This window comes from Camelus bactrianus, chromosome 9, assembly GCF_048773025.1.
Source record: "Camelus bactrianus isolate YW-2024 breed Bactrian camel chromosome 9, ASM4877302v1, whole genome shotgun sequence".
NCBI lineage: Eukaryota > Metazoa > Chordata > Mammalia > Artiodactyla > Camelidae > Camelus > Camelus bactrianus.
The window spans coordinates 22,133,780-22,149,082 of NC_133547.1; positions in this window are offsets into that span (position 1 = coordinate 22,133,780).

The window sequence follows — 15,303 nt, forward strand, 5'->3', positions numbered from 1 at the left end:
AAACAGACTGGGAATGCAGAGTAAGTGTTTCTCCTGCATCCCGTTTCATTTGTGCTAGTTGAACGAAATTCTCTCCACGTGCTCAGTTCTGAGTGATACGTGTGTGTGTGAAAGACGTTCTTGTACTAGCTTGTTGGGAAATGAATGCTTTTTTTCAGTTGGATACTGCACTACATACATACATATGGGGAGATACAAGCTCCAAACCAGGTTTACAGCGAAAACTACAAGATTTTCAAACCAGCAATTGGAAACAGACTATGAAATCAGAGTAAGTGTTTCACCTGCAACGCGTTTACTTTTTGATATTTGAAGGAACGTCTCTCCACATGCTCAGTTCAGAGAGAAAATTGTGTGTGAAAGCCGTCCTTCAACTAGCTTATTGGGAACTCACAGTTTCTCTTCATTAGGAATCTGCACTACATACATTTATAAACGGAGATACTAGCTCCAACTCGGTTTTACAGTCAAAATTGCACGAGCTTCAAACCGGCACTGGGAAACAGACTGAGAAACCAGAGTAATTATTTCTCCTGCAACCCGTTCCATTTGTGCTAGTTGAACGAACGTCTCTCAACATGCTCAGTTCTGAGAGATATGTTTGTTTGAATGCCGTACTTCAACTAGCTTGTTGGGAACACAAAGTTTCTTTTCATTTGGAAACTGCACTATGTACATATATATGGGCAGATACTAGCTCCAACTCACTTTTACACTGAAAATGCAGGAGATTCCAACAAGTACTGGGAAACAGAATGAGAAAGGATAGTAAATGTTTGTGCTGCAACATATTCTCTTTGTACTAGTTGAACGAATGTCTCACCACATGCTCATTTCTGAGAGTTAAGTGTGTGGGAAGCCATCCATCACCTAGCTTTCTGGGAACACAAAGTTTCTTTTCAGTTGGAAACTACACTACATACATATATATGTGGAGGTAGTAGCTCCAACACGGTTTTACTGTAAAAACTGCAGCAACTTCTAACTGGCAGTTGGAAGGAGCCTGAGAAATCAGAGTAAGTGTTTATCCTGCAACCCGTTCCCTTTGTGCAAGTTGAACGAACGTCTCTCCACATGCTATGTTCTGAGAGATAAGTGTGTGTGAAAGCCGTACTTCAACTAGCTTGTTGGGAAGTCAAAGTTTCTTTCCAGTAGGAAATTGCATTACATAAATACATATGGGGAGATACAAGCTCCAACTCGTTTTTACAGTGAAAACTGCAGGAACTGAAAACTGGCACTGGGAAAAAGACTGAGAAAGCAGAACAAGTGTTTCCCGTGCAACCTGTTCCCTTTGTGCTAGTTGAACGAACGTCTCTCCTCATGCACATTTCTGAGAGTAAATTATGAGCGAAAGCGATCGTTCAACTAACTTGTTGGTAACAAAAAGATTCTTTTAATTTGTAAACTGCACTACATACTTATATATGGGGAGGTACTCGCTCCAAATCTGTTTTACAGTGAAACTGCAGGAACTTCAAACCTGGCACTAGGAAACAGAGTGATAAATCAGAGTAAGTGTTTCTACTGTCAACCGTTCCCTTTGTGCTAGTTGAACGAACGTCTCTCAACATGCTCAGTTCTGAGAGACAATTGTGTGTTAAAGCCGTACTTCATATAGAAAGTTGGGAACACAAAGTTCCTTTTTAAATGGAAACTGCCCTACATACATATATATGTTTAGGAACAAGCTCCAATTCGGTTTTACAGTGAAAACTGAAGGAACATCAAACCGGAACTTGGAAACAGACTGAGAAAGCAGAGTAATTGTTTCTTCTGCCAAATGTTCCGTTTGTGCTAGTTGAACGAACGTCTCTCCACGTGCTAATTTCTGAGCGATAAGTGTGTTTGAAAGCCGTCCTTCAACTAGTTTGTTGGGAACACAGTTTCTTTAATTTGGAAACTGCAATAATTACATATATATGGTGAAGTACAAGCTCGAACTCTGATTTACATTAAAAATTGCAGGAGCTTCAAACCGGCACTGGGAAACACACTGAGAAAGCAGAGTAGGTGTTTCTCCAGCAAACAGTTCCCTTTCTGCTAGTTGAACGATCGTCTCTCCACATGCTAAATTCTGAGAGGTAATTATGGGTCAAATCCTTACTTCAACTAGTTTGTTGGGAACACAATATTTCTTTTTAATTGGGATCTGCACTACACACTTATATATGTGGAGATACTACCTCTAACTCGGTAGTACAATGAAAATTGTAGGAGCTTCAAACTGGCACTGGGAAAGAGACTGAGAAATCAGAGTAATTGTTTTTCCTGCAAACCATTTCCTTTGTGCTAGTTGAACAAACGTCTCGCAACATGCTCAGTTCTGAGAGACAATTGTGTCTTAAAGCCGTACTTCATATAGAAGGTTGGGAACACAAAGTTCCTTTTTAATTTGAAACTGCCCTACATACATATATATGGTTAGGAACAAGCTCCAATTCGGTTTTACAGTGAAAACTGAAGGAACATCAAACCGGAACTTGGAAACAGACTGAGAAAGCAGAGTAAATATTTCTTCTGCAAAATGTTCCAATTGTGCTAGTTGAACGAACGTCCCTCCACATGCTCAGTTCAGAGAGATAAGTGTGTTTGAAAGCCGTCCTTCACCTAGATTTTTGGGAACACAGTTTCTTTCATTTGGAAAATGCAATACTTACATATATATGGTGAAGTACATGCTCCAACCCTGATTTACAGTGAAAATTGCAGGAGCTTCAAACCGGCACTGGGAAACAAACTGTGATACCAGAATAAATGGTTCCCCTGCAACACGTTCACTTTCTGCTAGTTGAAAGAACGTCTCTCCATATGCTCTTTTCAGAAATATAAGTGTGTGTGAATGGAGTCCTTCACCTAGCTTGTTGGGAACACAAAGTTTCTTTTCATTTGGAAACTGCACTACATACATATACATGGGGAGATACAAGGCCCAACTCGGGTTTACAGTGAAAACTGCAGGAACTTCAAACCAGAACTGTGAAACAGTCTGAGAAAGCTGAGTAAATGTTTCTCCTGCTATCCGTTCCATTTGTGCTAGTTGAACCAATGTCTCTCCACATGCTCGGTTCTGAGAGCTAAGTGCATGTGAAAGCCATCCTTCAAATAGCTTGTTGGGAACACACAGTTTCTCTTCATTAGGAATCTGCACTACAAACATATATAAACGGAGATACTAGCTCCAACTCGGTTTTACAGTCAAAATTGCACGAGCTTCAAACCGGCACTGGGAAACAGACTGAGAAACCAGAGTAATTATTTCTCCTGCAAACCGTTCGCTTTTTGGTAGTTGAACGAACGTCTCTCCACATGCTCATTTATGAGATATAAGTGTGTGTGGAAGCCTTACTTCACCTAGATTGTTTGGAACACAAACTTTCTTTTCAGTTGGTACCTGCACTTCATATATATATATGGGAGATTATAGCTCCAAATTGGATTTACAGTGAAAATTGTAGGAGCTTCAAACTGGCACAGGGAAACAGACTGGGAATGCAGAGTAAGTGTTTCTCCTGCATCCCGTTTCATTTGTGCTAGTTGAACGAAATTCTCTCCACGTGCTCAGTTCTGAGTGATACGTGTGTGTGTGAAAGACGTTCTTGTACTAGCTTGTTGGGAAATGAATGCTTTTTTCCAGTTGGATACTGCACTACATACATACATATGGGGAGATACAAGCTCCAAACCAGGTTTACAGCGAAAACTACAAGATTTTCAAACCAGCAATTGGAAACAGACTATGAAATCAGAGTAAGTGTTTCACCTGCAACGCGTTTACTTTTTGATATTTGAAGGAACGTCTCTCCACATGCTCAGTTCAGAGAGAAAATTGTGTGTGAAAGCCGTCCTTCAACTAGCTTATTGGGAACTCACAGTTTCTCTTCATTAGGAATCTGCACTACATACATTTATAAACGGAGATACTAGCTCCAACTCGGTTTTACAGTCAAAATTGCACGAGCTTCAAACCGGCACTGGGAAACAGACTGAGAAGCCAGAGTAATTATTTCTCCTGGAACCCGTTCCCTTTTTTTCTAGATGCACGACCGTCCCTCCACATGCTCAGTTATGAGATATAATTGTGTGTGGAAGCCTTACTTCACCTAGATTGTTGGGAACACAAAGTTTCTTTTCAGTTGGAATCTGCACTACGTATATATATATGTGGAGGTACTAGCACCAAAACGTAATTACAGTGAAAACTGCAGGATCTTCAAACCAGCACTTGTAAGTGGACTGAGAAATCACAGTAATTGTTTCTCCTGCAACCCGTTCCGTTTGTGCTAGTTGAATGAACGTCTCTCCACATGCTCATTTCTGAGAGATAATTGTGTGTTAAAGCCGTCCTTCAACTAGTTTGTTGGGAACACAAAGTTTCTTTTCATTTGGAACTGCTCTACATACAAATATATGGTGAGATACTAGCTCAAACTCAGATTTACAGAGAAAGCTGCTGGAGCTTCAAACCGGCCCTGGGTAACATACTGAGAAACCAGGGTAAGCGTTTCTCCTGCATCCTGTTCCCTTTGTGCATGTTGAACGAATATCTCTCCACATGTTTAGTTCTCCAAGATAAGTGTGTGTGAAAGCCAAACTTCACCTAGCTTGTTGGGAACACATAGTTTCTTTCCATTTGGAAAAAGCACTACATACATATATATGGGGAGGTACATGCTCCAACACGTTTTTAAAGGGAAAACTGCAAGAAATTCAAAACTGCACATGGAAAAATCCTGAGAAGCAGAGTAAATGTTTCTCCTGCAAACTTTTTCCTTTGTGCTAGTGGAACGAACGTCTCTCCACATGCTCAGTTCTGAGTGGTAAGTGGGTGTGAAAGCTGCCCTTCAAATAACTTGTTTGGAACACAAAGTTCGTTTTGATTTGGAAATTGCACTACATAAATATATATGGGGATGTACAAGCCCCAACTCGATTTTACAGTGAAATCTGCAGGAACGTCAAACTGGCTCTTGGAAATAGACTGAGAAAGAAGTGTAAGGTATCCTCCTGCAACACGTTCCATTTGTGCTAGTTGAACGAACGTCTCCCCACGTGCTCAGTTCTGAGAGGTAACTGTGTGTTAAAGCCGTCCTTCACATATCTTGTTGGGAACAGAAAGATCTTTTCATTTCAAAGTGCAATACATTCTAATATATATGGGTAGATACAAACTACAATTCAGATTTTAGTGAAAACTGCAGGAAAATCAATCCAGCACATGGAATGGGACTGAGAATTCAGAGTTAGTATTTCTCATGCAACCCATTCCATTTGTACAAGTTGAACGAATATTTCTCCACATGCTAAGTTCTGAGAGATAAGTGTGTGTGAAAGCCGTACTTCAACTAGCTTGTTGAGAACACAAATTTCTTTTCAGTGGGAAACTGCACTTCCTAAATACATATGGGGAGATTTTTGCTCCAACTCGGTTTTAAAGTGATAATTGCAGGAGATTCAAACCGGCAATGGGAATCACACAGAGAAACCAGAGTTTTTCTCCAGCAAACCTTTCTCTTTGTGCTGGTTTAACGAACTTCTATCCACATTCTCAGTTATGAGAGATAAGTGTGTGTGCAAGCTATCCTTCACCTAGCTTATTGGGAACACAAAATTTCTTTTCAGTTGGAAACTGCACTTTATACATATATATGGGAAATAATAGCTCCAAATTGGATTTACAGTGAAAATTGTAGGAGCTTCAAACTGGCACAGGGATACAGACTGTTAATCAGAGTAAGTGTTTGTTCTGCAACCCGTTTCATTTGTGCTAGTTGAACGAAAGTCTCTCCACGTGCTTAGTTCTGAGAAATAAGTGTGTGTGAAAGCCATCCTTGTACTAGCTTAATGGGAATTCAATGTTTTTTTCAGTTGGATACTGCACTACATACATACATATGGGGAGATACAAGCTCCAAACAAGGTTTTCAGTGAAAACTACAAGAGTTTGAAACCGGCAATGGAAAACAGACTATGAAATCAGAGTAATTGTTTCCCCTGCAACCCGTTTACTTTTTGATATTTGAAGGAACGTCTCTCCACATGCTCAGTTCTGAGAGATAATTGTGTGTGAAAGCCGTCGTTCAACTAGCTTGTAGGGAACACACAGTTTCTCCTCATTAGGAATCTGCAATACATACATATATAAACGGAGATACTAGCTCAAACTCGGTTTTACAGTCAAAATTGCACGAGCTTCAAACCGGCACTGGGAAACAGACTGAGAAAGCAGAGTAATGTATTCTCCTGCAACCCGATCCCTTTGTGCTAGTTGAACAAACGTCTCTCCACGTGCTCAGTTCTGAGAGATAAGTGTGTGTGAAAGACGTCCTTCAAATTGCTTGTGGTGAAAACAAAGTTTCTATTCATTTGGAAAATGCACTACATACATATAAATGGGGTGATACAAGGCCTAAAACGGATTTACAGTGAAAACTGCAGGAACTTCACACCAGAACTCTGAAAAAGTCTGAGAAAGCTGATTAAGTGTTTCTACTGCTATCCGTTCCATTTGTGCTAGTTGAACCAACGTCTCTCCACATGCTCAGTTCTGAGAGCTAAGTGTGTGTGAAAGCCGTCCTTCAGCTAGCTTGTTGTTAACACACAGTTTCTCTTCATTAGGAATCTGCACTACATACATATGTAAACGGAGATACTAGCTCCAACTGGATTTTACAGTCAAAATTGCACGAGCTTCAAACCGGCACTGGGAAACAGACTGAGAATCCAGAGAAAATATTTCTCCTGCAAACCGTTCGCATTTTGGTAGTTGAACGAACGTCTCTCCACATGCTCATTTATGAGATATAAGTGTGTGTGGAAGCCTTACTTCACCTAGATTGTTTGGAACACAGACTTTCTTTTCAGTTGGTACCTGCACTTCATATATTTAAATGGGAGATTATAGCTCCAAATTGGATTTACAGTGAAAATTGTAGGAGCTTCAAACTGGCACAGGGAAACAGACTGGGAATGCAGAGTAAGTGTTTCTCCTGCATCCCGTTTCATTTGTGCTAGTTGAACGAAATTCTCTCCACGTGCTCAGTTCTGAGTGATACGTGTGTGTGTGAAAGACGTTCTTGTACTAGCTTGTTGGGAAATGAATGCTTTTTTTCAGTTGGATACTGCACTACATACATACATATGGGGAGATACAAGCTCCAAACCAGGTTTACAGCGAAAACTACAAGATTTTCAAACCAGCAATTGGAAACAGACTATGAAATCACAGTAAGTGTTTCACCTGCAACGCGTTTACTTTTTGATATTTGAAGGAACGTCTCTCCACATGCTCAGTTCAGAGAGAAAATTGTGTGTGAAAGCCGTCCTTCAACTAGCTTATTGGGAACTCACAGTTTCTCTTCATTAGGAATCTGCACTACATACATTTATAAACGGAGATACTAGCTCCAACTCGGTTTTACAGTCAAAATTGCACGAGCTTCAAACCGGCACTGGGAAACAGACTGAGAAACCAGAGTAATTATTTCTCCTGGAACCCGTTCCCTTTTTTTCTAGATGCACGACCGTCCCTCCACATGCTCAGTTATGAGATATAATTGTGTGTGGAAGCCTTACTTCACCTAGATTGTTGGGAACACAAAGTTTCTTTTCAGTTAGAATCTGCACTACGTATATATATATGTGGAGGTACTAGCACCAAAACGTAATTACAGTGAAAACTGCAGGATCTTCAAACCAGCACTTGTAAGTGGACTGAGAAATCACAGTAATTGTTTCTCCTGCAACCCGTTCCGTTTGTGCTAGTTGAATGAACGTCTCTCCACATGCTCATTTCTGAGAGATAATTGTGTGTTAAAGCCGTCCTTCAACTAGTTTGTTGGGAACACAAAGTTTCTTTTCATTTGGAACTGCTCTACATACAAATATATGGTGAGATACTAGCTCAAACTCAGATTTACAGAGAAAGCTGCTGGAGCTTCAAACCGGCCCTGGGTAACATACTGAGAAACCAGGGTAACGTTTCTCCTGCATCCTGTTCCCTTTGTGCATGTTGAACGAATATCTCTCCACATGTTTAGTTCTCCAAGATAAGTGTGTGTGAAAGCCAAACTTCACCTAGCTTGTTGGGAACACATAGTTTCTTTCCATTTGGAAAAAGCACTACATACATATATATGGGGAGGTACATGCTCCAACACGTTTTTAAAGGGAAAACTGCAAGAAATTCAAAACTGCACATGGAAAAATCCTGAGAAGCAGAGTAAATGTTTCTCCTGCAAACTTTTTCCTTTGTGCTAGTGGAACGAACGTCTCTCCACATGCTCAGTTCTGAGTGGTAAGTGGGTGTGAAAGCTGCCCTTCAAATAACTTGTTTGGAACACAAAGTTCGTTTTGATTTGGAAATTGCACTACATAAATATATATGGGGATGTACAAGCCCCAACTCGATTTTACAGTGAAATCTGCAGGAACGTCAAACTGGCTCTTGGAAATAGACTGAGAAAGAAGTGTAAGGTATCCTCCTGCAACACGTTCCATTTGTGCTAGTTGAACGAACGTCTCCCCACGTGCTCAGTTCTGAGAGGTAACTGTGTGTTAAAGCCGTCCTTCACATATCTTGTTGGGAACAGAAAGATCTTTTCATTTCAAAGTGTAATACATTCTAATATATATGGGTAGATACAAACTACAACTCAGATTTTAGTGAAAACTGCAGGAAAATCAATCCAGCACATGGAATGGGACTGAGAATTCAGAGTTAGTATTTCTCATGCAACCCATTCCATTTGTACAAGTTGAACGAATATTTCTCCACATGCTAAGTTCTGAGAGATAAGTGTGTGTGAAAGCCGTACTTCAACTAGCTTGTTGAGAACACAAATTTCTTTTCAGTGGGAAACTGCACTTCCTAAATACATATGGGGAGATTTTTGCTCCAACTCGGTTTTAAAGTGATAATTGCAGGAGATTCAAACCGGCAATGGGAATCACACAGAGAAACCAGAGTTTTTCTCCAGCAAACCTTTCTCTTTGTGCTGGTTTAACGAACTTCTATCCACATTCTCAGTTATGAGAGATAAGTGTGTGTGCAAGCTATCCTTCACCTAGCTTATTGGGAACACAAAATTTCTTTTCAGTTGGAAACTGCACTTTATACATATATATGGGAAATAATAGCTCCAAATTGGATTTACAGTGAAAATTGTAGGAGCTTCAAACTGGCACAGGGATACAGACTGTTAATCAGAGTAAGTGTTTGTTCTGCAACCCGTTTCATTTGTGCTAGTTGAACGAAAGTCTCTCCACGTGCTTAGTTCTGAGAAATAAGTGTGTGTGAAAGCCATCCTTGTACTAGCTTAATGGGAATTCAATGTTTTTTTCAGTTGGATACTGCACTACATACATACATATGGGGAGATACAAGCTCCAAACAAGGTTTTCAGTGAAAACTACAAGAGTTTGAAACCGGCAATGGAAAACAGACTATGAAATCAGAGTAATTGTTTCCCCTGCAACCCGTTTACTTTTTGATATTTGAAGGAACGTCTCTCCACATGCTCAGTTCTGAGAGATAATTGTGTGTGAAAGCCGTCGTTCAACTAGCTTGTAGGGAACACACAGTTTCTCCTCATTAGGAATCTGCAATACATACATATATAAACGGAGATACTAGCTCAAACTCGGTTTTACAGTCAAAATTGCACGAGCTTCAAACCGGCACTGGGAAACAGACTGAGAAAGCAGAGTAATGTATTCTCCTGCAACCCGATCCCTTTGTGCTAGTTGAACAAACGTCTCTCCACGTGCTCAGTTCTGAGAGATAAGTGTGTGTGAAAGACGTCCTTCAAATTGCTTGTGGTGAAAACAAAGTTTCTATTCATTTGGAAAATGCACTACATACATATAAATGGGGTGATACAAGGCCTAAAACGGATTTACAGTGAAAACTGCAGGAACTTCACACCAGAACTCTGAAAAAGTCTGAGAAAGCTGATTAAGTGTTTCTACTGCTATCCGTTCCATTTGTGCTAGTTGAACCAACGTCTCTCCACATGCTCAGTTCTGAGAGCTAAGTGTGTGTGAAAGCCGTCCTTCAGCTAGCTTGTTGTTAACACACAGTTTCTCTTCATTAGGAATCTGCACTACATACATATGTAAACGGAGATACTAGCTCCAACTGGATTTTACAGTCAAAATTGCACGAGCTTCAAACCGGCACTGGGAAACAGACTGAGAATCCAGAGAAAATATTTCTCCTGCAAACCGTTCGCATTTTGGTAGTTGAACGAACGTCTCTCCACATGCTCATTTATGAGATATAAGTGTGTGTGGAAGCCTTACTTCACCTAGATTGTTTGGAACACAGACTTTCTTTTCAGTTGGTACCTGCACTTCATATATTTAAATGGGAGATTATAGCTCCAAATTGGATTTACAGTGAAAATTGTAGGAGCTTCAAACTGGCACAGGGAAACAGACTGGGAATGCAGAGTAAGTGTTTCTCCTGCATCCCGTTTCATTTGTGCTAGTTGAACGAAATTCTCTCCACGTGCTCAGTTCTGAGTGATACGTGTGTGTGTGAAAGACGTTCTTGTACTAGCTTGTTGGGAAATGAATGCTTTTTTTCAGTTGGATACTGCACTACATACATACATATGGGGAGATACAAGCTCCAAACCAGGTTTACAGCGAAAACTACAAGATTTTCAAACCAGCAATTGGAAACAGACTATGAAATCACAGTAAGTGTTTCACCTGCAACGCGTTTACTTTTTGATATTTGAAGGAACGTCTCTCCACATGCTCAGTTCAGAGAGAAAATTGTGTGTGAAAGCCGTCCTTCAAATAGCTTATTGGGAACTCACAGTTTCTCTTCATTAGGAATCTGCACTACATACATTTATAAACGGAGATACTAGCTCCAACTCGGTTTTACAGTCAAAATTGCACGAGCTTCAAACGGGCACTGGGAAACAGACTGAGAAACCAGAGTAATTATTTCTCCTGCAACCCATTCCATTTGTGCTAGTTGAACGAACGTCTCTCAACATGCTCATTTCTGAGAGATATGTTTGTTTGAATGCCGTACTTCAACTAGCTTGATGGGAACACAAAGTTTCTTTTCATTTGGAAACTGCACTATGTACATATATATGGGCAGATACTAGCTCCAACTCACTTTTACACTGAAAATGCAGGAGATTCCAACAAGTACTGGGAAACAGAATGAGAAAGGATAGTAAATGTTTGTGCTGCAAAATATTCTCTTTGTACTAGTTGAACGAACGTCTCACCACATGCTCATTTCTGAGAGTTAAGTGTGTGGGAAGCCATTCATCACCTAGCTTTCTGGGAACACAAAGTTTCTTTTCAGTTGGAAACTACACTACATACATATATATGTGGAGGTAGTAGCTCCAACACGGTTTTACTGTAAAAACTGCAGCAACTTCTAACTGGCAGTTGGAAGGAGCCTGAGAAATCAGAGTAAGTGTTTATCCTGCAACCCGTTCCCTTTGTGCAAGTTGAACGAACGTCTCTCCACATGCTATGTTCTGAGAGATAAGTGGGTGTGAAAGCCGTACTTCAACTAGCTTGTTGGGATGACAAAGTTTCTTTCCAGTGGGAAATTGCACTAAATAAATACATATGTGGAGATACATGTTCCAACTCGGTTTTACACTGAAAACTGCAGTAACTGAAAACCGGCACTGGGAAACAGACTGAGAAAGCAGAGTATGTGTTACTTCGGCAAACCTTTCTTTATGCTAGGTAAACGAACGTCTCTCTACATGCTCAGTTCAGAAATATAAGTGTGTGTGAATGCAGTCCTTCACATAGCTTGTTGGGAACACAAAGTTTCTTTTCATTTGGAAACTACACTACATACATATATATGTGGGGGTAGTAGCTCCAACACGGTTTTACTGTGAAAACTGCAAGAACTTCTAACTGGCAGTTGGAAGGAGCCTGAGCAATCAGTGTAAGTGTTTATCCTGCAACCCGTTCCCTTTGTGCAAGTTGAACGAACGTCTCTCCACATGATATGTTCTGAGAGATAACTGTGTGTGAAAGCCGTACTTCAACTATCTTGTTGGGAATTCAAAGTTTCTTTCCAGTAGGAATTTGCATTACATAAATACATATGGGGAGATTTAAGCTCCAACTCGTTTTTACAGTGAAAACTGCAGGAACTGAAAACTGGCACTGGGAAACAGACTGAGAAAGCAGAGCAAGTGTTTCCCGTGCAACCTGTTCCCTTTGTGCTAGTTGAACGAACGTCTCTCCTCATGCACATTTCTGAGAGTAAATTATGAGCGAAAGCGATCGTTCAACTAACTTGTTGGTAACAAAAAGATTCTTTTAATTTGTAAACTGCACTACATACTTATATATGGGGAGGTACTCGCTCCAAATCTGTTTTACAGTGAAACTGCAGGAACTTCAAACCTGGCACTAGGAAACAGAGTGATAAAGCAGAGTAAGTGTTTCTTCTGTCAACCGTTCCCTTTGTGCTAGTTGAACGAACGTCTCTCAACATGCTCAGTTCTGAGAGACAATTGTGTGTTAAAGCCGTACTTCATATAGAAAGTTGGGAACACAACGTTCCTTTTTAAATGGAAACTGCCCTACATACATATATATGATTAGGAACAAGCTCCAATTCGGTTTTACAGTGAAAACTGAAGGAACATCAAACCGGAACTTGGAAACAGACTGAGAAAGCAGAGTAATTGTTTCTTCTGCCAAATGTTCCGTTTGTGCTAGTTGAACGAACGTCTCTCCACGTGCTAATTTCTGAGCGATAAGTGTGTTTGAAAGCCGTCCTTCAACTAGTTTGTTGGGAACACAGTTTCTTTCATTTGGAAACTGCAATACTTACATATTATGGTGAAGTACAAGCTCGAACTCTGATTTACATTAAAAATTGCAGGAGCTTCAAACTGGCACTGGGAAACAGACTGAGAAATTAGAGTAAGTGTTTTTTCTCCAAACATTTCCCTTTTTACTTGTTGAACAAACGTCTCACCACATGCTATGTTCTGAGAGATAATTGTGTGTGAAAGCCGTACTTCAACTAGCTTGTTGGGATGGCAAAGTTTCTTTCCAGTGGGAAATTGCACTAAATAAATACATATATGGAGATACATGTTCCAACTCGGTTTTACACTGAAAACTGCAGTAACTGAAAACCGGCACTGGGAAACAGACTGAGAAAGCAGAGTATGTGTTACATCGGCAAACCTTTCATTATGCTAGTTAAACGAACGTCTCTCTACATGCTCAGGTCTGAAATATAAGTGTGTGTGAATGCAGTCCTTCACCTAGCTTGTTGGGAACACAAAGTTTCTTTTCATTTGGAAACTGCACTACATACATATACATGGGGAGATACAAGGCCCAACTCGGGTTTACAGTGAAAACTGCAGGAATTTCAAACCAGAACTGTGAAACAGTCTGAGAAAGCTGAGTAAATGTTTCTCCTGCTATCCGTTCCATTTGTGCTAGTTGAACCAACGTCTCTCCACATGCTCGGTTCTGAGAGCTAAGTGCATGTGAAAGCCATCCTTCAAATAGCTTGTTGGGAACACACAGTTTCTCTTCATTAGGAATCTGCACTACAAACATATATAAACGGAGATACTAGCTCCAACTCGGTTTTACAGTCAAAATTGCACGAGCTTCAAACCAGCACTGGGAAACAGACTGAGAAACCAGAGTAATTATTTCTCCTGCAAACCGTTTGCTTTTTGGTAGTTGAACGAACGTCTCTCCACATGCTCATTTATGAGATATAAGTGTGTGTGGAAGCCTTACTTCACCTAGATTGTTTGGAACACAAACTTTCTTTTCAGTTGGTACCTGCACTTCATATATATATATGGGAGATTATAGCTCCAAATTGGATTTACAGTGAAAATTGTAGGAGCTTCAAACTGGCACAGGGTAACAGACTGGGAATGCAGAGTAAGTGTTTCTCCTGCATCCCGTTTCATTTGTGCTAGTTGAACGAAATTCTCTCCACGTGCTCAGTTCTGAGTGATACGTGTGTGTGTGAAAGACGTTCTTGTACTAGCTTGTTGGGAAATGAATGCTTTTTTTCAGTTGGATACTGCACTACATACATACATATGGGGAGATACAAGCTCCAAACCAGGTTTACAGTGAAAACTACAAGATTTTCAAACCAGCAATTGGAAACAGACTATGAAATCAGAGTAAGTGTTTCACCTGCAACGCGTTTACTTTTTGATATTTGAAGGAACGTCTCTCCACATGCTCAGTTCAGAGAGAAAATTGTGTGTGAAAGCCGTCCTTCAACTAGCTTATTGGGAACTCACAGTTTCTCTTCATTAGGAATCTGCACTACATACATTTATAAACGGAGATACTAGCTCCAACTCGGTTTTACAGTCAAAATTGCACGAGCTTCAAACCGGCACTGGGAAACAGACTGAGAAACCAGAGTAATTATTTCTCCTGCAACCCGTTCCATTTGTGCTAGTTGAACGAACGTCTCTCAACATGCTCAGTTCTGAGAGATATGTTTGTTTGAATGCCGTACTTCAACTAGCTTGTTGGGAACACAAAGTTTCTTTTCATTTGGAAACTGCACTATGTACATATATATGGGCAGATACTAGCTCCAACTCACTTTTACACTGAAAATGCAGGAGATTCCAACAAGTACTGGGAAACAGAATGAGAAAGGATAGTAAATGTTTGTGCTGCAACATATTCTCTTTGTACTAGTTGAACGAACGTCTCACCACATGCTCATTTCTGAGAGTTAAGTGTGTGGGAAGCCATCCATCACCTAGCTTTCTGGGAACACAAAGTTTCTTTTCAGTTGGAAACTACACTACATACATATATATGTGGAGGTAGTAGCTCCAACACGGTTTTACTGTAAAAACTGCAGCAACTTCTAACTGGCAGTTGGAAGGAGCCTGAGAAATCAGAGTAAGTGTTTATCCTGCAACCCGTTCCCTTTGTGCAAGTTGAACGAACGTCTCTCCACATGCTATGTTCTGAGAGATAAGTGGGTGTGAAAGCCGTACTTCAACTAGCTTGTTGGGATGACAAAGTTTCTTTCCAGTGGGAAATTGCACTAAATAAATACATATGTGGAGATACATGTTCCAACTCGGTTTTACACTGAAAACTGCAGTAACTGAAAACCGGCACTGGGAAACAGACTGAGAAAGCAGAGTATGTGTTACTTCGGCAAACCTTTCTTTATGCTAGGTAAACGAACGTCTCTCTACATGCTCAGTTCAGAAATATAAGTGTGTGTGAATGCAGTCCTTCACATAGCTTGTTGGGAACACAAAGTTTCTT